Source organism: Rhineura floridana, chromosome 5 (assembly GCF_030035675.1).
Source record: "Rhineura floridana isolate rRhiFlo1 chromosome 5, rRhiFlo1.hap2, whole genome shotgun sequence".
NCBI lineage: Eukaryota > Metazoa > Chordata > Lepidosauria > Squamata > Rhineuridae > Rhineura > Rhineura floridana.
This window is the reverse complement of record NC_084484.1, coordinates 13,562,090-13,584,528: the sequence shown is the minus strand read 5'-3', so window position 1 is coordinate 13,584,528 and position 22,439 is coordinate 13,562,090. Positions and strand designations below refer to the sequence as shown.

Sequence of the window (22,439 nt, the reverse complement as noted above, 5' to 3'; positions counted from 1 at the left end):
AAAGCTGTTGACTGTAATCAGAGAGATGCAGAGCAACAGGGGCAATTCATTAGGAAAAATATGGCTGGCAAACAGCAACTGCATGCCAGTTTGGGCCTTTCTGTTTTTACATCAAAACATATACCGTATTTGTTGTTGTAAATGATGATAAATAACTCCCTTTATGAGGAGAGTAAGTAGTGATAAGACATTGCGGCACAGTTAATCCTGCCAACTTCTGCAAAATATCTACAGGGTATATGTCATTCTTGGCTTTACTGTGGATAGCTAAAGATGCTTGCCATATTACATTGATTAAACACATTTTAATTGTGGATTGATTCTGTTGGGTTGCAGTTCAATATATTAAACACATGCTTAAAATCTTATTACTTAAACAATAAGCATTTGCTTTAACTTCTGGAATTAATCAGCTCTTGGTTGTACATCTTAGATTTAAGATATATTTAGCTCATACATTTTATTGTGTATGTGACCTTATTAAAATAATCATCATCATTACATGGCAATCTTTTTTTAAAAATGAGTGCACCTCTGTAATACTATTTTGGATTTTTAATTATGAGCTTTCTGTTTTCAAACAAAAGAATATAATTGTATTTATTTCTAGGAAATATATCGGTATTTACTCATTTTTGTTTTTCTAGCTAGTACCATTTCTTTATAAAGCACTCTCATATTGCAAATAGTGATGTAAATTACCTTTTCCATAAATGAGCATGAGGACCCAAGCAACCAGTTTTTTTGGACCTCCATAGCTTATGACACATCTGTTTTTTAAGCTGATGTTCCTGTTTTATTATTAAATAAATAGCAATGACCACTGGGCAGGATAGTATTTAAAAGGGCTAAGCAAACTCTTTGAGGGTAACTCTATCAATGATTATTGTTTTACTGTAAGCCAAATGGAGGCTTCATGATTAGAAGTAATGTTTCTGACTGTTGAGTGATGGAGACATACAGCAGGGCTTTGCGTATTAGATTATGACCTGCTTATAAGCTTACCTGGACTGTGGTTGGCCATATTTGAATCCTTACATTTTTGTGAATTTCAGCAGCAGTTTGGTATGCTATGGGGTTGCAGTGAGATTAAAAAGAACATTTTTTTAAAAAAAAAAAGTCTTTGGATCCTGACTAAGGAATGTTTCCAACTAAATAGTTGTGCAAGCAGAGTGACTTGTGCAACGGGACTTCACCCCTCTCCCCCTCCCACTTGTGAAATCTGCTCTGGAAGGTTGGGGGAAATCCCAGAACATATTTAGGGAGTGCATGGGGGGAGGAGAGGGAGAAAACATTCCGTTGCACAAAGAGGAACCCTTGCACTGACAGAACATTCGCCTTAACACTATGGTGAATACAACTCTTATTTTTCCAGCCACTTTAGATGTGGTTTGCTACTACTACTACTGCTGCTAGTATCATGTTCTTCTCAGGACAGTGATGGTTCTTCCCCCACCATCATAATTTTCCCCCACCAAAATAATTTTTTATCTTCTCAACAACCCTCAAGGTAGGTAAGGCTTAGGATGAGTGGATGGCTCAAGGTCAACCAATGATCCTCATGACTGAGTAGGGATTAAAATGTGGGTCTCCATGCTTTTAGTCCAGCACTCCAATCCCACTGGTTCTAAATAGTTATAGCTAGCCAGAATGATATGAAGAAGTGATCAACTCTACAGTATCTATTTCAGTATATGCAAGTTGTAGATTTACTCCCTCAAGGTTTTATGTATTATTAGCTATTCAAGTGAGCTAAACTTTGGTTTTACTTTCAATTTCACTAAGTATTCAAACTAGAAAAAACCAGTAGGTACCACTGTTTAATTTTAGCACCAGTACCCATAAGATAGAAACTAGCAGTGATGACTGGCAATAATTCAAGATTTTTAAATCAAAGATTTACCTGTAGCTAATTGGCCTTGGAAACAAATTGGAAGCCAGTGGGGGGGAAGTGTCATTAGTGATAGCCCTACATATAGTACACTGAAGTAGCCCAGTGTGTTATCAGAGCATGCATAATTATGTTGCAGTACAACTTGATTAGATTTCACCAAAGAATAAAATCGGTGTTAAGCCAAATGCAGACGTTTGATTTTAGTTTAAAAATGTGAACTCCTAAAGGTAAAGTATTTGTGAATGACAAATGGGGATGGGGAAGAATAATCACTAAATTGGATTTATTACTGGATTTTGACATAATCAGACAATCTGCATTGTTTTCAGATTGGCATTGATTTCTTGCGTTGGGTCGCGGCTGTCATCGGCACGTTTTTTAAAAAAATCTGTGCCTAATTTTACATTATTGTCTTCGTAATCAGCTTTCCTCTAAGCTGATGCATACTTAGCTCAGTGGAACAAGTGCCAACAGCATAAGAATATTCATTAGCATTTTTGTTAGCAGTTACATTGGTTTTTTTGCTGAAAAAACCCAGCAAATCAGCAATTACGCAAACGATTGGGAACAAAAAAACGGCGGATCAGTACTGAAAGCCAGACTGTCAGAATTCAGATGGATAGGAACAAGCTACTGAACCCCATCCTTAATGACAAATAAGTAAAAGCATAAGCTGTAATGTCCCCTACCCCATACCTAAGGATTAGGCAACTTGGGAAAACTAAACAGTATTTCCTCTAAGAGGAATGTGTATGTTTCTAAAAATATTTAGTTAATATATTTGGGCGAATATAGATATGCTTAACTATAGTTAAGTCACAGGGAGTGTGCTCCAGTATTCCACACTCATCAGGGTGTGTATATAACCTAGGGTTTGAGAGTAGAATGAATAGCTGGTTATGAATTCTCAATTGAGCACAGCTGGTGCAGACATGACATAACAAACTGTTGTTAAGTGTGGATAGGAAATCTGCACAGGAAGGGGGATTTCACAGCAAAATACTGGTACCTTAACCACTGTGAAGGGTTAAATTTATCTCCCTCCAAAAAAGCCCATTTACACTGAACCTCATGGTTCCCTTTTGCTAAATATGTTCAGAACAACAACTGGTGCCTTGTCCTCCCATTGCAATTGGCAGAACTCAAAAGCATAGTTTTAGTGCTTTAAAACTAGCTGCCAAACAAGTTGTAATTTCATTAGCTTTGCGTTTGAGAGGTTTTTTAAAAAAAACTTTTTGGTGAATCCCCAGCTGAATAGTTTGAATGCTTTTATGTAATTGAAGAAAAACCTTCACACTTTAATAGACTGTATAAGCATGGTGCAAATGAAGTGTTTTTCAAAGTAAATTCCCAGCAATTCTTCCAGAAAACCATACTGATTCTCAAGGTGTTCCCGTAAAAGGGACTTTACATCTGCACGTATAGTTACAATAAGTTTGGGAGTGAAATTGGATCACTCAAATAAGGTGATGATTTCTACATACACGGGAAGACTCCCTCGGCAAGTAGAAGTATATGACTTTGTAAATTAAATTGAGATACATTTTTAAACCCCAAAACAGCACGTCAAGACCTAGGAACTTCCAGGGTTTACAGAAATGTTGGCACCAATTTAGCATATTTGTTGTTGTTATGTGCCTTCAAGTCGATTACGAATTATGGTGACCCTATGAATCAGCGACCTCCAGTAGCATCTGTCATGAACCACAATGTTCAGATCTCGTAAGTTCAGGTCTGTGGCTTCCTTTATGGAATAAATCCATCTCTTGTTTGGTCTTCCTCTTTTTCTACTCCTTGCTGTTTTTCCTGGCATTATTGTCTTTTCTAATGAATCATGTCTTCTCATTATGTTTCCAAAGTATGATAACCTTAGTTTCATCATTTTAGCTTCTAATGGTAGTTCTGGTTTACTTTGTTCTAACACCCAATTATTTGTCTTTTTTGCGGTCCATGGTATGTGCAAAGCTCTCCTCCAACACCCCATTTCAAATGAGTTGATTTTTCTCTTACTTGCTTTTTTCACTGTCCAACTTTCACATCCATACATTGAGATCAGGAATACCACATTCTTCAAAGTATTTTAAGAGCAGCTTTCACCTCACCTTCTAACATTTCTGGTTCTTCATCATACGGTTCCTCCATGAATGAATCTGTCATCCTTGCATCTCTTTTATAGAGTTCTTCAGTGTATTGCTTCCATCTTCCTTTTATTTCATCTCGGTCAGTCAGTGTGTTCCCCTGTTGATTATTCAGCATCCCTACTCTTGGTTTAAATTTCCCTTTGATTTCTCTAATCTTTTGGAATAGGGCTCTTGTTTTTTTTGTTCTCTTTTTGTTACCCTCTTCTATTTCTATACAATAACTATTGTAATAGTTCTCTTTGTGTCTTCTTACTAGTCGCTGTATTGTTGCATTTAGGGTTCTAACTATGTTTCTATCTCCTTTTGTTTTTGCTTTCCTTCTCTCTTTAATTATTTTTAGAGTTTCTTCAGTCATCCATTAAGGTCTTTCTCTCTTTTTAACTAGCATTCTTCCCTGACAATGTCTCTGACTTCAATCCATAATTCTTCTGGTTCTCTATCAGCTTGCTTTAAAGCCTCGAATCTGTTCCTTATTTGATCTTTAAATTCTTCTGGGCTGTTATTTAAATTGTATTTTGGCATTGTAATTCCTTTGTTGTTCTTCTTTAGCTTTACTCTGATTTTCAATATTACCAGTTCATGATCTGTACCGCAATCTGCTCCTAGTCTTGTTTTACAGAAAGTATGGAACTTCTCCATCTTCTGCTACCAATTATATAATCAAATTGATTCCCATATTGACCATTTGGTGATGTCCGCGTGTACAGTCATCTTTTCGGTTGTTCAAAACATGTGTTTGCAAGAAACAAATTATTGGCTTCCCAGAATTCGGTAAGTCTCTCTCCTGCTTCATTTCTATCTCCTAAGCCCCATTTCCCCATAATTCCTAGTTCTTCTCTGTTCCCTGGTCCCAGGCTATGGTCTGAAGGCACATAAGGCCAGCTCCCTGCTGAAGCTAAGCAGGGTCAGGTCTGGTTAGTGCCTGGATAGGAGACCACCTGGGAACCATATGTAAGCTGCCTTGGATTTCATGAAAAAGAAAGGTTGGGTATAAATGTAATAAATAAAATAAATAAATACTTTTGCATTCCAGTCCCCCATGATTATCAGCACATCTTGTTTTGGTGTGTGATCAATTTCTTCCTGTACTTTTGCATAATATCTTTCCAATTCCTATTCTTCTGTGTTTGCCATTAGAGCGTAGACTTGGATGATGGTTATGTTAATAGGTTTCCCATTTAATTTCATTGATAACCCTCTCTCAGACCTTGAGTTATAGCTCCTAATTGCTTTTGCTACATCACTTTTCACTGTTAAAGCAACCCCATTTCTTCTTAATTTCTCATTTCCTGCATAAAATATTTTGTAGTTGCCTGATTGAAAATGTCCCATTCCTATCCATTTTAATTCACTTATGCCAAGTATTGTAATGTCAATACGTTCCATTTCTTGCTTGACAATTTCTAACTTTCTCTGGTTCATGCTTCTCACATTCCATGTTCCTATTGTGTGCATTGTACAACTCCGGACTCTCCTTTCGCATCTGTGCACATCAGCCTCTGGGCTTCCTTTCGGCTTTGACCCAGCTGCGTCATTAGCCACAGTGCTACTCGTACTTGTCCTTTGTTCTTCCCCAGTAGCTCTGTGAGTGCCTTCTGACCTGGGGGTCTCATCTTCCAGCACTATCTCGTGTTGCATTTTGGATACTCTGTTCATAGGGTTTTTGTGGTAAGAGGTATTCAGAGGTGGTTTACCATTTCCTTCCTCTGAGTCTGGATGCATCTTAATCTGCTATCTCAGCTTTGACCATTCTGCCTTGGGTACCCCTACTAGGAGTCTAGCCTCTTGGCCTAGACTCCTGACGGCATTGCTCTCAGCCTCCAACACTCTCAGACCCCCTCACCACGTTAAGGTGTGCATCCTAGAGGGGAAATTTAGCATATAGAAGTAATAAATTCTACATTAATGCATCACATTGCCTGGAAATGAAACTTCCTGACTGAATGCCAAAGAAGTTCTGTTTTTATTGGGGGTGAAAGGAGAAGAAACATTTCAATAATAGGCATGATAACATTCTGGATTTCTCTATTGTTTATTAAAGGCAGAAAGGGAAGAAAAAAAGACAAGGTCACATCCACACCATACATTAAAAGCACTATGAATACCCCTTTAATAGTCATGGAGAATCCTGCGGACTGTAGTTTGTTAAGGGTGCTGGGAATTGTAGATCTGTGATGTCAGCACCCTTAACAAACTATAGCATCCAGGATTCTTTTGGGGAAGCTATGGCTGTTAAAGTGGTATAGGAGTGCTTTAAATGTATGGTGTGGATGTGGCCTTAAGTGAGCCACATTGTCCAAATTTATACGTTGAGTCTACTGTTGAAAGTATTTAGTTCACAAAATGTTAGTGTGATTGTTGAATAACAATAAAGGAAATTTGGAAAGGTAAAGAAGGAATTGACCTTCCTGAGCCCCTCATAGTTTATAGTAAGTATCCTGGAATGTGTAATTAGATTTTGAGAAGATGTATGCTATGAGGTTAAACTCACCTTCCTGAACTGTACATGGATGTTACAGGAGGAAGGAAAGTAACTTTTCCCCCCCTTTGGCCATGCTTTGGACACCCCTCCCACTTTGTAGCAATGAAAGGCTCAGCTGTGGGGTGGTCATTTTTTCACACACACACTGAAGACCAAATGACACTACAAGATTCCTGCTACAGGCTGGACAGACCCCTGAACAGGAGTATTCCTTTTATGGGCTAGAGAATACTAACTCATATATTTGTATAGTCACAATGTAAATCAGGGTTGGGGAACCTCCAGCCTCAGGGCCAAAGGGGTCCAATTTGACCCATAAAGTCATTACCCCCACACCACCCCAACCCACCAGATGACATCACTAGTGATGTCAGCTGATGGGCAGGGGAACAGAGTTTAATCCTGCCTTGGCTGTGCGATCCTGTTGCCAGGATCAAGAACAGAGATTGCACAGCCAAAGCAGCACAATTTAATCCCTGCTCACCAATTTAGTGGAGATTGAAGTCCTGGTTGAAAAAGTGCCATTTGAAGGAACGCACGCAAGATACTTCGAAGAGGCTTTTGCAAAGGCTTTAAGATAGCTCCTGCCCTCCCATTGGCTCAAACAGGAGCATGAGGGCTGCCTTAAGTCTCTGTGATTAGGTAGCTAAAGGGGTAGGGGGAGATTTGCAAAAAGTGTTTTCCAAGTCAACCCACATTTTCCTTTTTATTCTCCGTGGTACATGGACTTAAATGAGGGAGAGGAAGACTTGGAGAAGCTTTTGCAAATCTCCCCCTCTCTTTTTAAGTCCCTGATCATGGAGACTTGAGGAAAGTGAAAGAGACTTTGACAGGTAGGTTCCCCCCCCACCAATCATGTGACATCATAATGATCCCATGTAATTTACAGGTGTACAACTCTGTCCACCTATCAAATTTGACCTGCAAGGCAGATCCTGATAGGAATCTGGCCTGTGGAGCCAAAAAGGTTCCTCATCCCTATGTAAATCTTCTGCATTTTTATGTCTTGTGCAAATAAAGATTTGTCCACTGTGTCTACATGAGATCACTGCCAAACTAGTCCCCATCTACCAAAAAAAAAATTAAAAAAAATCTTTGATTGCGTTTTTCTTCAATAGGCTTGTTCTATCATATATTGATATGCCTTAATTTACAGAAGATAAATTATCAATATGCCAATTTGCTATTGGAACAGGTTCAAGGTTCTTCTGTTATTTCACAAAGCCTTAAACCACTTGGGCCTAAAGTACCTTAAGGACTGCCTGATTCCTAATTCTGCATCTTGATCACTGTCTGATTGGGCACTTTTGGTGTTCTCCCAACCCCTTGAGGTTCAGTTGGCCTTTACCAAGGGATCAAACCTTTTGTGCGACAGGCTCTGCCCTGTGGAATTCCTTGCCAATGGAAGCTCAGCAGGAGTCATCTCTGCTTTCTCTCAGCTTTTTTAAAAAAAAACAGCATTGTTCAGATGGGCCTTTGGAACATCACAGTTATTACCAACCAGTTTTTATTGATAGGTTATTTACTGTTCTACTGTACTGCTATTCCTTGCCAATAGAAGTCTGGCAGTAGTCATCCCTGCTTTCTCTTAGACTTTTTAAAAAAAACTGTATTGTTCAGATAGGCCTTAGGAACATGACATTTTTTACCAACCAGCTTTTATTAATAGATTATGTTGTGATAGTAGTGTGTTTTTATCTTGTACACCACCTTGTTATATTTTCTGTGAAATACGGTTTATAAATTTTGAAATAAGTAAATAAAAATAAGTTATAAAACTTGGGCACCACAGCTGTGAAGACCCTATCCTATGTATCCATTAACTGTCGTTATAATGGTGTGATGCAGATCAGGTCCTTCCTTAAACTTCAGGAAGGATCTTATATGGAAGAAGGTATTTCCTTTGGTTCTGGTCCCAAACTGTTGAAGGCTTTAAAGGTGTGTTAGTATCTGTCTTCTAAGCCAGCATACTTTTTTCTGTCCATCTCATCTCCCAAAATGGGCATAGTGTCCCTAATGCTAGATTTTAACATCATTGCTTTTAGATTTTAATGTTATTGTATTGATGTGTCATTTTGTGCTATTTTGCTTATTTTGTATGTCGCCCAGAGTGACTGGTTAGCCAGCCAGATGGGCGACTAAGAAATCCAATAAACAAGTAAATAAATAAATAATGAAATAGGAAGAAAAGATAGGGCATTTCTTGAACTAATGTCAATGTTTTGTCAGACTGCTTAAAATGTCCTTTTAGATGATTATACACCCATGAGAGTGGCTGTATGCTATAGCCAGCGTGAATTATTCACATTCCGCAATGTTAAATTGAACATATCCCCATGCCATTCTGATGCTTCCCATAAGCTCATTTCAAAACAAAACCTTACAAAACTTATAGTCCCGAACTCAGAAACAGTTGCTTAACAACCCTCTAAATTTTCATGGCAATACACATAACAGTCAGAGAGAATAGAGAGTTCAAAGTCTAAAAAGAGAGAAACAAACATACCCCTGTTGGACTTTTTTCTCTCAGTGTTCTCATAATCTGTTGAAATTCATTATAAATTAGCCATGTTCACAGAGTACCTGTAATCTTATTACTGACCTTGCCCCATACATCTTCTGCAGTTTAAAAGTTAAAAAAGAATGACTGGCTGATTTCTAATTAATTTAAGACATTTTGAATTGAACTGAATGATAGTGTCGGGCATGCTCAGTAAGAACCAACTATTAGTGTTCTAAAAGCCAAACTCACAGCTGCTTGGCTTGCCTAATCGGGGCCACACCCACACCAGACTTTGATTTCACGTGAGACAGTCATGGCTTCCCCCAAAGAATCCTGGGAAGCTAAGCTTAGTTTGTGAAAGGTGCTGAGAGGAGACTCCTATTCCACTGACAGAGCTCCAGTGGCAAGAGGGGTTTAACAGTCAGCCACTCTGATTGAAGGTCTGTGACAGGAACAGGGCAACTCTCAGCACCTTTCACTAACTACACTTCCCAGGATTCTTTGAGAGAAGCCATGACTGTCCAAAATGAAATAAAGGTCTGGTGTGGATGTGGCCAGGGACAGCTTTAGTTTAAATTTGGGTGGGAGGCTACATGTGCCTGATGTAGAATAAAAAGGTGGGGGAAACGCTGTAAGGCAATGATACTGTTCACAGTGTTTTCCTTTTGGGAAGAAAAGGAGCTTCCCATCTGCCCAGCTCCCACCCCCCAATCTCCTCCTCTCCCACTCCTCCTAGGAGACTAGGGTTTGAATCCGCACACAGTCATGAAGCTCACGGGTGACCTTGGGCCAGTCACTGCCTGTCAGCCTCAGAGGAAGGCAGTGGTAAAACCACCTCTGAATACAGTTTACCATGAAAATCCTATTCATATTTCTATGCTCAGAGGCACATGTTACCAAATTCTTCCAAGCTACACAGGAAGTGGATTGGACTATGAAAGACCAACCCAAATTGTGTTTGCATTTTGACAACTTTGTAGGGCAGTACAATATCTCCGAGAGGAGGTCAGGTCTCCTGCTCCCCTGGTACATTCACTAGAGCTGCCCAATTTCCCTGCTTTTTAAAGTTTGATAGAAATATCTGTGGGCTATAGGTACGTTCTTAAACCACAATGTTTTTTGCCTATTAGTGAATTTTGTTTAAAGCAGGAGTGGCTGTTTTTGGGTAAAGGGCTGCAGTGAAAGGCAACCATCCCTCTGAGGGGGCCATGCCAGTGTTGGGTGTGTCCAGCACACATCTGCCCACACCACACTTTTAAGACATACAGACCCTTCTTTCTCACATGTACACTCTTGCCATACATACAGATCATGCACATATGCACACTCACCACATGTACACCATACTCATCTTACATATAGGCATACAGCTCTCACACACTCTTGGCATATGTAGGTACTGTCAGTCTTGTATACTCATTCTCAGTCACACTGCTCTTTCACACATGCACACACTTCTCTCTCTCTCTAAAGAGCAGAGGGAGTTTCCTCTCCTCACCACCGCCTGCCCTTGTGGTGGGTACAAGAAAAAACACTGTGTCTTAATCCTCAGTGAACATTCACTGCAATGAGGAAAGGAAAAATGGTCTCTTCAGGGATCATTCCCTAAATATTAAGATACTGCATTTCTTCTCCTTTCCATCATAGTGCTAGGACAAGAAGAGGAACCTTTCCTTTCAAGTACTGCAATGGGAAGAAAGTCCCTGCTTGCAAAGGCACCCTATCTCCTTCTGGTGTGGCACCATTGGTAGAAGTTCTTAGCATACTTTTAGCAACGCTGCTGCAGCAGAGTGTGAAGAGGGGTCTTTACAAGTAAGTTGGGGACAAGAGAATGTGTTAACCAGTTTTGGGGAGAGGGCTGGTGTGCCTCTGGAAGTGGTTTTGTGGGTAATATGCAGCCTGCAGGGAGCAATTTCATGATCTCTGGGTTAGGGGATGCTGTTCTTCATAATATATTTATTTGTTAGTTGCTTTTCTTCACAAAAGTGAACCTAAAGCAACTTACAATCAATAAAAAAGTTAAAACCAGTATAAAAATGTAAACAAAACAAAAAGTTGAAAACACATAAATATAACAGTGGTGGAATAACCCACCCCCTAAAAGAGGCTACAACATCAAGAGCCCTCCAAAATTATGAGCCAAATGCCTGGGAGAAGAGAAATATTTTTGCCTGACACCTAAAAATAGAAAATGATGGCCCAAGTGTTCCTCCCTGGTGAGAGCATTCCATAAGCAGGGGCCACCACTAAGAAGGCCCACTCTTGTGTCACCATCTTCTACACCCCCCTCAAAAGAGGCATATGAAGAAGGGCCTCAGATGCCGAACGCAGGGTCTGGGTTGGTTGATATGTAGAGAGGCAGTTCTTGAGGTACTAGGGTTCTGAGCTGTGTTATAACCAGCACTTTGAATTCAGCCTGGAACCTAACTGGTAGCCAATGTAGTTGTGCCAGAATTGGTATTATGTACTCAGACTGTCTTGCCCCGTGAGCAATATATTTCCAAGGGCAGTTCAAACGTTAAGTGACAGCAAATGCACATATTTGCATTTATATCTACATCATACATGCAATTGAAAATGTCCTCATTTGCATGCATGTGTTATTGCATTTATATTTCACCTCTCTTCCAATGAACAAACTCAAGGTGGTGTGCATGTTTCTTTTTGCTCCATGTTTTACCTTCACAACAACCATGTGAAGGTTGGGCTTAGAGATGGTGACTAGTCCAAGGCCACTCAGAGATTTGAACCCAGGTCTCTGTAGGTCTTATTCAGGGGTAGTTAACCTGTATTCCTCCAGATATTGCTGAACTACAACTCCCATGAGCCTCAACCAGGAAAAAGGAATGGGAGATATAGTTCAGCAACGACTGGAGGTCATAGGCTAACCACCACTGGTCTAATTCCAAACTTTAACCACTATATCACTCTGGTTTTCAGGCTCTACATGTTAAGCATTTTTAACACCTCAGAAATGTAAATGTGGCCTTATTTTGGTGGTAGAAAGACTGAATTCAAATACACTTTTTGAGGAGTGAAGGAAATGAGAGCTTATTGCTACTCATTCCTGGCTATTTGAATGAATGGTCAGAAATGCCTGAAGTATAGTTTGGTTATTTAACCAGACAGCTAGAAGGACGGTCAAGTCCCTAGAAATCTCAAAGGAAAATTATACCCTGTTACACATGTCTACTTGACTAAACCTGATGTTAAATACTAGCGCTATATGTTGGCTCTGGATAAGTCCTGAAGCATTCCCATTTCGGGCTGAATTTGCTCACAAAACTCGCTCACAGTTAGCCATAGTCCTACCAACTATTGCTTCTTTTTTTCACCTACATTGCTTCTTGTTGCAAGTATGCTAAACCTTTCATGGAATGCATCAGAGCTCTAAACAAGATGGCTTTACACTAAGCTTTTTATTCTTCTTCCAGAAAGCACTGTGCTTTCCCAACAGTCATTATTTCTGTTACCATCACCACCACCCACATGGCAGCCCCTGATCTTGACCGATCATTTTTTAAAAATTAAACCAAGATACGAACCACTCCTCTCCATTCTTGCAGCCCCTTCTCAGTGTGCTGCATTTTACTCTGGAAATCTTCACTTAATCATAATGTGCTGTTACATTTAAGCCAAGAAACGATTATCATCCAGTTTGGAACAAGGTATGATCTTATACCAACTTCATACTATGGTTTAAAGTTTGGGTTGTTCCAAATCTGGTAGCTATAGTTTCCCAGTATGGGTGTAACAGGAAACCATAGTTAAATTAATGTTCACTGACTGCGAAAAAGATGAATAATTGGGTGAATAATTAGCACAAACAAAACCAGAACTATCACTAGAAGCTAACATGATGAAACTGAGGTTATCATACTTTGGACACATCATGAGAAGACATGATTCATTAGAAAAGACAATAATGCTGGGAAAAACAGAAGGAAGTAGAGAAAGAGGAAGACCAAACAAGAGATGGATTGATTCCATAAAGGAAGCCACAGGCCTGAACTTACAAGATCTGAACAGCATGGTTTGCTACAAATGCTATTGGAGGTCACCAATTCATAGGGTCGCCATAAGTCCAAACTGACTTGAAGGCACATAACATAGGCAAGCTGAACTATGACAATCCAAACCGGGCCATTTTGTGTTTCTCAGGTAGCTGTTGCCACTCTCTTTTACCCTGCAGTCTGTCGTGCTGTTGTTATTTACTAAAATTGTATAGTGCCTTTTGCTCAAAACGTTTTCAGAAAAACAATTAAAAACAAACCAAATAAAGCAAAACAATCAACACAATAGTAGAAAAATCTGGCAAAAAAAAAAAAGCAGCAATGAATCTTAAGATAGCAACTGTAAGCATGTTGAAACAGACCTGAGAGGCAAAGAGGCATAGTGGTCTGTTGTGATTCCATCCTGCTTATTGGATGCCTTATTCAACCTTCTGCCAGTTTCAAGTGTGTGTTCCTGAAGATGGATGCTCAGAGCAGAATAGAGATTCTGTTGGTGTAACACCTACCCCAACTGTATCACTGCCTGAGACGGCCAGAGTGGTCTCAGGGTGGATTCCACTAAACTAGTTGTTTGGAATTTCATCATGCATGCTGAGGCTGCCCTGTTGGGGATGGCTAAGGACTTCATGGCCTCCACAACTCTGTTCCAGGTAGTTTCTGACCCCATAGCAGAACACAGATTCAGTCTCACTTTGGGGGGGCTGTAGGGAAAGATGACAATCTGAAGCAAGTTGCGATGGAAGAAGATCTTATAAAAACAAATGAAAAGTATATATTATAGCCTCATGCTATGCATGCGTAGCCAAACGTAAGTCTCACTTAGGTTAAGTGGAGTTTATTCATAGATATGTCTGCATAAGATTGTAGTCTATGCTAAGGAGTCAAAGTTTGTGATCAAAAACAGTTGAAAGCTATTAGAATATATCTCATCTTTTGTCTTTTATCATGAATCTTGAATTAAAATAAAATCTAAAGTATAGCTTCTCCAAACACTGTGGGCAGGGTATTTCAGTAAAGTAGCTTTTGAAAGTACACTCTATTTGGGAAGTACACTCTAATCTACGAAAAGAAAAGAAAAACGTTGATTTTTAAGGTGCAAAGGACTCCTGCTTTTGAAAAAAAAAAGTCATTTATATTTATAAAAATGGTTTGGACAGAAAAGTAAAATAAACACCTTACTGGTCAAAATCATGGTTTTGCAACAGGTTGGGTTTGGTAATTGAAAACGTAAGTAGGAGGGGAAATGGGAAATGATCAGCCTTAAAAGGAAAAGGAGGAGGAAGGAATTGCTAATTTTGAGTAAAAATGTTGTTTCATGGCTTCATTAAGTTAGATAAAGCATTTTAATTATAATGTTAATAATGAAACTGATAATCTCTTTTGAAAATGCATATAATGTTGCAGGGCCATGGTGGGATTGGACTTCATGGAAGGTTTTTATCCAGCCCGATTGCAGTGCAGGAGGACATTTCCCTCTTTACATGCAATCTCCAAGGAGATACTCTCTCAGCATTTAAGCCTGAACAAAGCAAAAATACTTTTTTCAAGCCTAATTGTAGAACAGTAGGGTGGGAGGAGAGTGACTGAATGTGTATGGAACTGGCTACTCTCCCAGTGTTGTCATATGGCTTTTGTAAGGTTGGCCAAGAGGAAATGTGGTCCTTGGGCCAAAAAAGATGACCCAACCTTGTATTATACTGTCACTATCCTTTACAAAGAAACCAACCATCCCTCACAGCAGCAAAGCTACTAGACTTATCTGCCGCCCATCCAACCATCCACTCTCACTGAGGGATGAGGCAGCCCATTATAGTGGTCAGCCACTCGCTTTGCCTATAATTGAATCAAATAAAATATTGCATTTGATGTCTTCCATTAACCAAAACTTATAGTATCTACCTAGGCCAGCCTTTCCCAACTAGTGGGCCACCAGATGTTGTCCCCATCTTTCCTGACCATTGGCAATGCTGGCTGAGGCTGATGGGAGTTGTGGTCCAACAACATCTGGTGGCCCACTAGTTGGGAAAGGCTGACCTAGGCTATGTGTTCTAGTTGCTGGGTGCTCCACTGTTTTCCTGCTGTTAATTAAAACAGGGCAGTAGCTCCCCCAAATGTACCTATTACTCTTCCCACCAACAAAACCACACACAAAAAACCTTCCTTGCTTACAAGTAGTACCAATCCTACTGGTGCAGAAAGAGAATACTGGTTGTAGTTTGATTCAGCAGGTAGGCCATGTTCCTAAGGAGGCAATGGTGTTAGTAGCATCTCTTCCTTTCATGCCTCCAAGCAGAGGTGTCCCCTCTTGTTTTTATGCATTTAAATCTTATTCCTGCTCAGCTACGCATAGTCCTAGACACCAGAGGTGTACATGTCAGTGGTCTGGTGGTGGAAGAAAGATGGTGAATCCACACTCATTCTTCTTTGAACAGCAATGGAGATTGTACTAAGTACTTTGCATAGAAAGTAGGTGGAAATACTTCTGATCCCGAGGATACCTGTAACATTTTACTGGGCCTCCCTGTGTGGGTAATACAAGTTGTTGATTGCAGTACTATCAAGAAGCTTTTCTGTTAAGTGCAATTCAGGACTGATCCTGTCCATTAGCCAGAGAGAGGTAATCCATCTTCAGTGGTGATTTTGAGGTACTGTTACATGGCAGCAAGCTTTCAATCTTGTTTTGTATTTCTTTACTGCTAGGGAACACCATTTGGATGTTCTGTCTTGGACAGTATCTGGTGCAACTGCAGGGGGTTGTAATTTTTTTTCAGATTTTAAAGTGTGCAGTGTGTTATCCTTTGTATAGTCCCCTTTGGGTGCCTAGCTTTCAGTGAGTGCCCATTTCTGCTGGTGCTACAGTTGTGCTGTTTAGTAATTTTTATTTAAAATTATGCTATCTCAGGTCAGCAATTTGCAGCCGTCATTTCAATTAACAGGATGTGCTTTCAGTTAAATTTAATACAAATTCAGCAGGCTTACCTGTTTACATTGAAATTGAGAAAACAAAGAACTTTGTCAAATTCAATTTAGCATTACGGAGATTACTGGAGCACATCAGCCTTTTATCTATAGTAGTGTATAAAAGCACTTCGAACAGTGCATCCATTTTCACAGCCATTTAGTAGATTAGAAAGCAATTGTAAGCAAAATAAAACCCACATTAACTCCTGTCAACAGTCTGCCTTTTTCTCTGTTATGGATTGGTTTGAAATAATGATGAGGTCTGAAGTGATTACATCAACAGTACAGATGTATTATAAATATGAATGAAGCCATTGTAAGAGAATTCTGAGTTATACAGCAGATATTTGTCCTTCCTATCTATGTAGCAGCTTTCATGTTTGTTTGTTTTATACAAAAACAAAGCTCTGACATAAGGGAACATGTCATTATCACCAAGAAACAATTCCTTATATTTTAAAACAGTAATTATATCTAGTGACAGCATTTTAAACTGTGCTCAATCTTTTATTCTAATAGTATTCTAGTAATAGCTGTCTAGTGTTCTGTATGCAAACAACCAAGCATGTATATAAATAGAATCAAAGACATTTATTTATTTATTTATTTATAATTAGGATTCTTCTGAATAATTGTTCTGATCCATAGCTTTTGCAACATTATTTCCTGATGTTGCCTTAAAAGCAATTAGAGTCACTAAAAATGACATTTTATCTTAGCTTAAAAGCAATTACAGTAAAATTTACTTTTAATCAAAGATGAAAAATCAACTGCATGTATGCTTGTGTTCAAAGTCCTTTATATAATTTAAAACAAGGTTTAAAACAAGAACAATGTGTTCCTCCTGGTGTTCTGTGAATGAATTTAGAAGGAGGGTTAAAAAAAACAAACTACGAATTACTGAGGAGAGTACCAGTGCATATCTTTTTAATTGCTTGCCTATGTTAGAACAGTAATTTTCTTTCCGATAAGGGGCATTTCTGTGCTGCTAATTTCCTCTTTTGCGAAAGAAAGAAAGAAAGGCTGCCCTGACCTTCACTAAAGTTTTACCTAACAAGCAATGCCAGTCTTGCTACAGTATGTATAATTACAGGTTGGTATATCTCATTAGGAAAGACTACAGTATTTTTTTCAGTATTAACCACCTGAATCAAGTGAGAGCTGCTCAAAGAAAATCAAACTATTCTTGGGGTTTGTTTTTTAGATCTTTAGCTTTTTTGCATTAGCTTTATGCCATTGCAAAAAAAAAAAACCTATACAAAAATATAAACCAGTGAAAGAACACTTTACAGTAATCCAGAAATTCAGCCAAATAGAATTCATTGGATGTATCATTATGACAATTTAACTGCATCATGTTCCTGAACCAGCTTGTGTGTCTTTTTTAAGGCTGCACAGGCAAATTTAGCTACTACCTTGGATACACTGGAGTCTTGTCTCCTAACAGAAAATCATAAGTAGATAAGACATGACACTGACCAAAATATTGAGCAATTAAAGAAGAGAGTTACAGAAGATTGGGCATTTAGGTAAATGTGACAGTCTGTCTTACTCTAGTGCTTACTAGAAAGGCCAGATTAGCTAGATTTAAGATTATGTCAAGGGCCTTTGGTGTAGAATGAACCCTTAAACAGATAACAATGAATAAAGATATCCCCCCCCAGTCCACACGTCTGCAGAAAAATGTCTGGAAGCAGCTTCCAACCTTGTATAATATATTACTGTGAGATAAAATGGGGCAAACTCTGCATATATGTTCAAGCCTTTGCATGCACTGAAGGGGGCTCTTAGATTGCTGCTACTGCATATTGAATAAAGATACTGCATATGTTCAAATGAGGCTGGGGTTAATGGTTCATGTAGAGCAGGATTTTTGTTACCAGAATGTAATAATGTTAATAATTATGAAGCGATGGCTGTGATTTGCTGGAAAATGAGAGGATGATTAAGGTATTTATCTTTTTATTAGCTACTGCTTTTTATGATACTTATGGAAATGCACTCAGTAAATCATTCAAACTGAATAAACTTTGCATGAAATTCTACTAACAGCTAAAAATACTTCTGAATTAAGTCACAGATGGATTTTTTTTTCTTCAGGTGTTTGGCACTCTTGGTTTGATATCTTATTTGGAATAGTGTTTCCTACTCTGAAAATATTTAAATTTCAAATCTTGCGTTGCAATTAAAAGTGGTAGCTATTGGTACCTGCTATTTTGTTTCTTATACCTTTTATTTTTATTTTCCTTGAAAGGTTCAGAGTGCCTTGCAGAGGTTCAGAGGGTTTCTGGTGGTGTCCCATCCAGGCACCATGTCCACTGGGAAGCTTTAATCAGACAACATATGAGGCTCTCTCAGACCAGGAACCTGGCTAATTTGTAGTCTCCTAGACAAGGTGGCTTACCAGATGTTGCTGGATTACAATTTACATAATCCCCAGCCATTGGCTGATGGGAGTTGTAGTCCAGCAGCATTTGGAGAGCCACAGGTTCACGACCCCTTTCCTAAACCATTCATTTTAAAAATAAATATTAACTGTTCAACCTAATTAATATTAATCTTAACACTTTTTTTTCATTTTACACATTGTAACACCTATCAGAGAGGAGGAGAAATAACAGAGCTATTGAAATTGGGGAAAGTGGAATGTAAGCAACATTATGCTCCCATCCTCCACCATTATGTGGCTGAAGTGTACAAAGCAGGAGGAATGGCAGGGAGGCAAAAAGGTCAAGAAGAAAGGCCAGATGGCAGCTGCAGCTCGGGAAGCTACTATCAGCTCCTCGAAAGAGTTTGTGCTTAGCAATAAAGGCTAGAAAGACTGAGAATTAACCTGCAGAGTTTAGTAGCTGCCCCTCTGATTGTATAAGCCTAGCAATGATTGTGATTCTCTGTTGCGTCAGTGGTCTTTGCCACCTTCACCATTCCTGATTTGTATCCTGTGATAAGCCCAGTGTATTCCTGTATCGTGATTTATGCCTAGAGTGTGATGCTGTATTCCTGCACTGATATGAATAAGGCTTCATGCAGAAAATTCCACTTTCCTGAGACCTGAGTCTGCTTCTTGGTTGGGAGCTAGGGCAGCATCTGCCTCATTACAAGGCAACCTGGTTATTTCCTATTTAAATACAGCTTTAAAACACAATACAAGCCCAGATTTCAATCATGCAGGTGCAAATACAGCAGTAATGCACCAACTGGTGTTGATGCAAATGTAACACTAAATCAAATAAGGTAAAGTATTGTTTTAGACTTAGAGTGGCCTTTTCCTTCTGCAGGGGTAGGAAACCTATTAAGATGGTCATCCCCCAGAGACTGATGGATCCAATTCATTTTCAGAATGCTCTGAGGAGCTTTCCAGTTGGTGTGATCAGCAATTCTGTTAAAGCCCTCATAGATCTGTCAAAACCCTTGTAGATCTGTGGAATATAGAGATGACTCAGGCAGTTGATACAATTGCACCTGAGCATCCTGTCCAAATGGCAGAGGTCAGAAAGCTCCATGGTATACCCCAAAGCTAAGAACAATGAAGCAAGAAGGGAGATGGGTTGTGCACAGGTGGAGAAAAACTCCCAACAACTAATCCAACACTGGTACATGCTCATGTTCAAGCTTATTCAGCAGCAGTGAAGGCAGAGAAAAAAATGTATTTCTCCGTCTCCATTGCATCCTCAGCTTGCCATCCAGCAGAGCTTTTTAGAGTGTCTAAGGGCCAGTGTGGCATAGTGGTTAAGGTGTTGGACTACGAGCTGGGAGACCACAGTTTGAATCCCCACACAGCTGTGAAGCACACTGGGTGACCTTGGGCCAGTCACTGCCTCTCAGCCTCATGAAAACCCTATTCATAGGGTCACCATAAGTCAGAATTGACTTGAAGGCAGTACATTCACATTCAAGGGCTTATTAATTACAGGCTCTAGGGAGGTGGTAAATCTATCTAAAGCTTACTGTTAACATGTTTGCTAAGCATTTTGAGGATAAAATCACTTCCAGCTGATGGGCTTTGAACTCCATTGTTGGTGCTAATAATGCTAGTAAGCACCTTCTTGTTCAATATCATTGGATGAGATTCACTTGCTGTGGCCTAATGACATGTACTTGGCCAGGTTCATGCAGCTGCGTGTGTCTTGGACATTTGCATTTCATGGCTTATAAACTCTGGCAGGGAGGGGCCAGGGAAGTAATTAATGTTTCTCTTCAAGAAGGAGTGATCACAGGCTGCCTTGAAGCGGTAGTAAGACTAATCCTGAAGAAATCTTCCCTGGGCCCAGATTGTCCTAATAATTATTGACCAGTTACAAATTTCCCCTTTCTGGGCAAGGGTCTTGACAGGGTAGTTGCCAGCCAGATCCAGTTACTCTTGAAGGAGACAGATTTTCTAGTTCCATTTTAGTCAGGATTCAGGCCAGGTTTGAGTACCTAAACTGCCTTGGTTGCCCTGTACGATGATCTGTGTCTGAAGAGAGACTGGGGAGTGTGACTCTATTGATCCTCCTTGAACTTTGCCACCCTGGGCTCCTACTGGGAGGAAGGGCGGGATATAAATTTAATAAATAAATAAATCTCTCGGTGCCTTTCAATACCATCAACCATGGTATCCTTCTGGGGCGACTGTCTGAGTTGGGTATTGGGGGCACCAGATTGCAGTAGTTCAATTTCTTCTTGGATAGTTCTTGGGAACCATTGTTTGGCTCCATGGGTTCTCCAAGATGAGATCCCACAAGGGTTGGTTCTGTCCCCCATGCTGTTTATCATCTACATGAAACCACTGAGTGTGTCATACAGAGTTTTAGCGTGTGTTGTCCTCAGTATGCTGATGACATGTAGCTCTATTTCACCTTTTCATCTTTTGCAAGTGAGACAGTGGATGAGCTGAATCAGTGCTTGGTTGTGATAATGGACTGGATGAGGCCCAGTCAACTGAAGCTTAATCCAGACAAGACTGAGATGCTGTTGGTGGGTATTTCCCCTGACCTACTAAGTGGTATGTGGCCTACTCTAGATGTAGGCCTCCCTCTGAAAGAACAGGATCCATTGCTGTCACTTGAGGCACTTAAAGTTGCAGAGTGCCTTCCATTACCTTAGGCTATTGGCCCAGCTATGATCCTCTCTGGACAGGGATAAGTAACCAGCCGACAGTAATCTATGCTCTGATAACCTCAAGGTTGCATTATTGCAATGCACTTTATGTGTGGCTGTCTTTAAAAAAAAAAAGTGAAAGCTTCAATTAGTGCAGAATGTGGCTGCCCAATTGTTGATGGGTTCAAGGCAAACATATTTATTAAATTTACATCCCACCCTTCCTCCCATAAGGAGCCCAACTACAATTACACAGACTGCCTGTACCCTTCTGAGTCTAATTCCATGTGCTGGTTTTGACCTTTAAAGCTCCGTATGGCTCAGGACCCTAATATCTTCTGCAATGCTTCTCCTGATATGAACCTACGCAGACTTTTAGATCTTTATCTCGGGTCTTTCTCTGGGTTCATCCTCTGAGGCAGGTTCGGAGGATGATGACAAGGGAGAGAGCCTTTTCAGTTGCGGCTCCCCATCTGTAGAATGTACTTCCTAGCAAAGTCCACCTGTCACCTTCACTGACATCTTTCCAGTGCCAGGTAAAAACTTATCTTTTTTCCCTGGCTTTTTATAGACTAAGATGATATTGTTTGCTTGGCAATGTGCTGCCAAAGCTTCCTGAGGCTGTTAGGGCGAGGGATGGTTTTGTTTTGTTTTGATTATATTTTTTATATTTTTAACACTTTTGTAAGTCACTTTGAAACCTTTGGGTAACAAGTTACTACTACTACTACTAATAATAATAATAATACTGGGGAATGTGCAGCAGTGGGTGGGTGGAGGACGGAAGGAAAAACACAAAAGTTCATGAAGCACTCCTAGTATGTCTGCATCATATCTTAAGGTCACTTACAAAATTGCCCTTACATGACTTGAAAGTGTGTCATATGTGGTATGGGTTTACCATTGCAACCTAAAACGACTGGTTCAATTTTTAAATGAAAGTGGTTGATGATGATTGATAGCTGTATGAAAGTAAATGAAAATTTGCTGAGACTCGCTCAGACCTTGCGTTATAGCTCCTAATTGCTTTTGCTACATCACTTCTCACTATTAAAGCAACCCAGTTTCTTCTTAATTTCTCATTTCATTACTAATGATTACTTAAACATTCATTTTATAAATACAGTCAATTTATAATACATGAAATCATGTCCTTGCCATAAGATTCTTAGTTTTCTCGTACATATTGAATTACTAGACACCACTTACCAATAGCTTCTCTAAACATAACTGTTAGTTTAATCATATTTAATTGTTCCCATATTTTTCTTATTTTGTTTGTTGTTGTTCGTCAATTACAACTTATGGCGACCCTATGAATCTTTTGGATATATTCATAGGGTTTTCATGGTAAGAGGTATTCAGA

At 39.5% G+C, this 22,439-nt stretch overlaps 1 protein-coding gene across 2 annotated transcripts in view; it reads left to right on the top strand.

Annotated features, from left to right (window-relative positions):
• Window positions 1-22,439, top strand: part of DIAPH3 (diaphanous related formin 3) — a 208,530-nt gene that overhangs the window by 166,904 nt on the left and 19,187 nt on the right. The window lies entirely within an intron of this gene.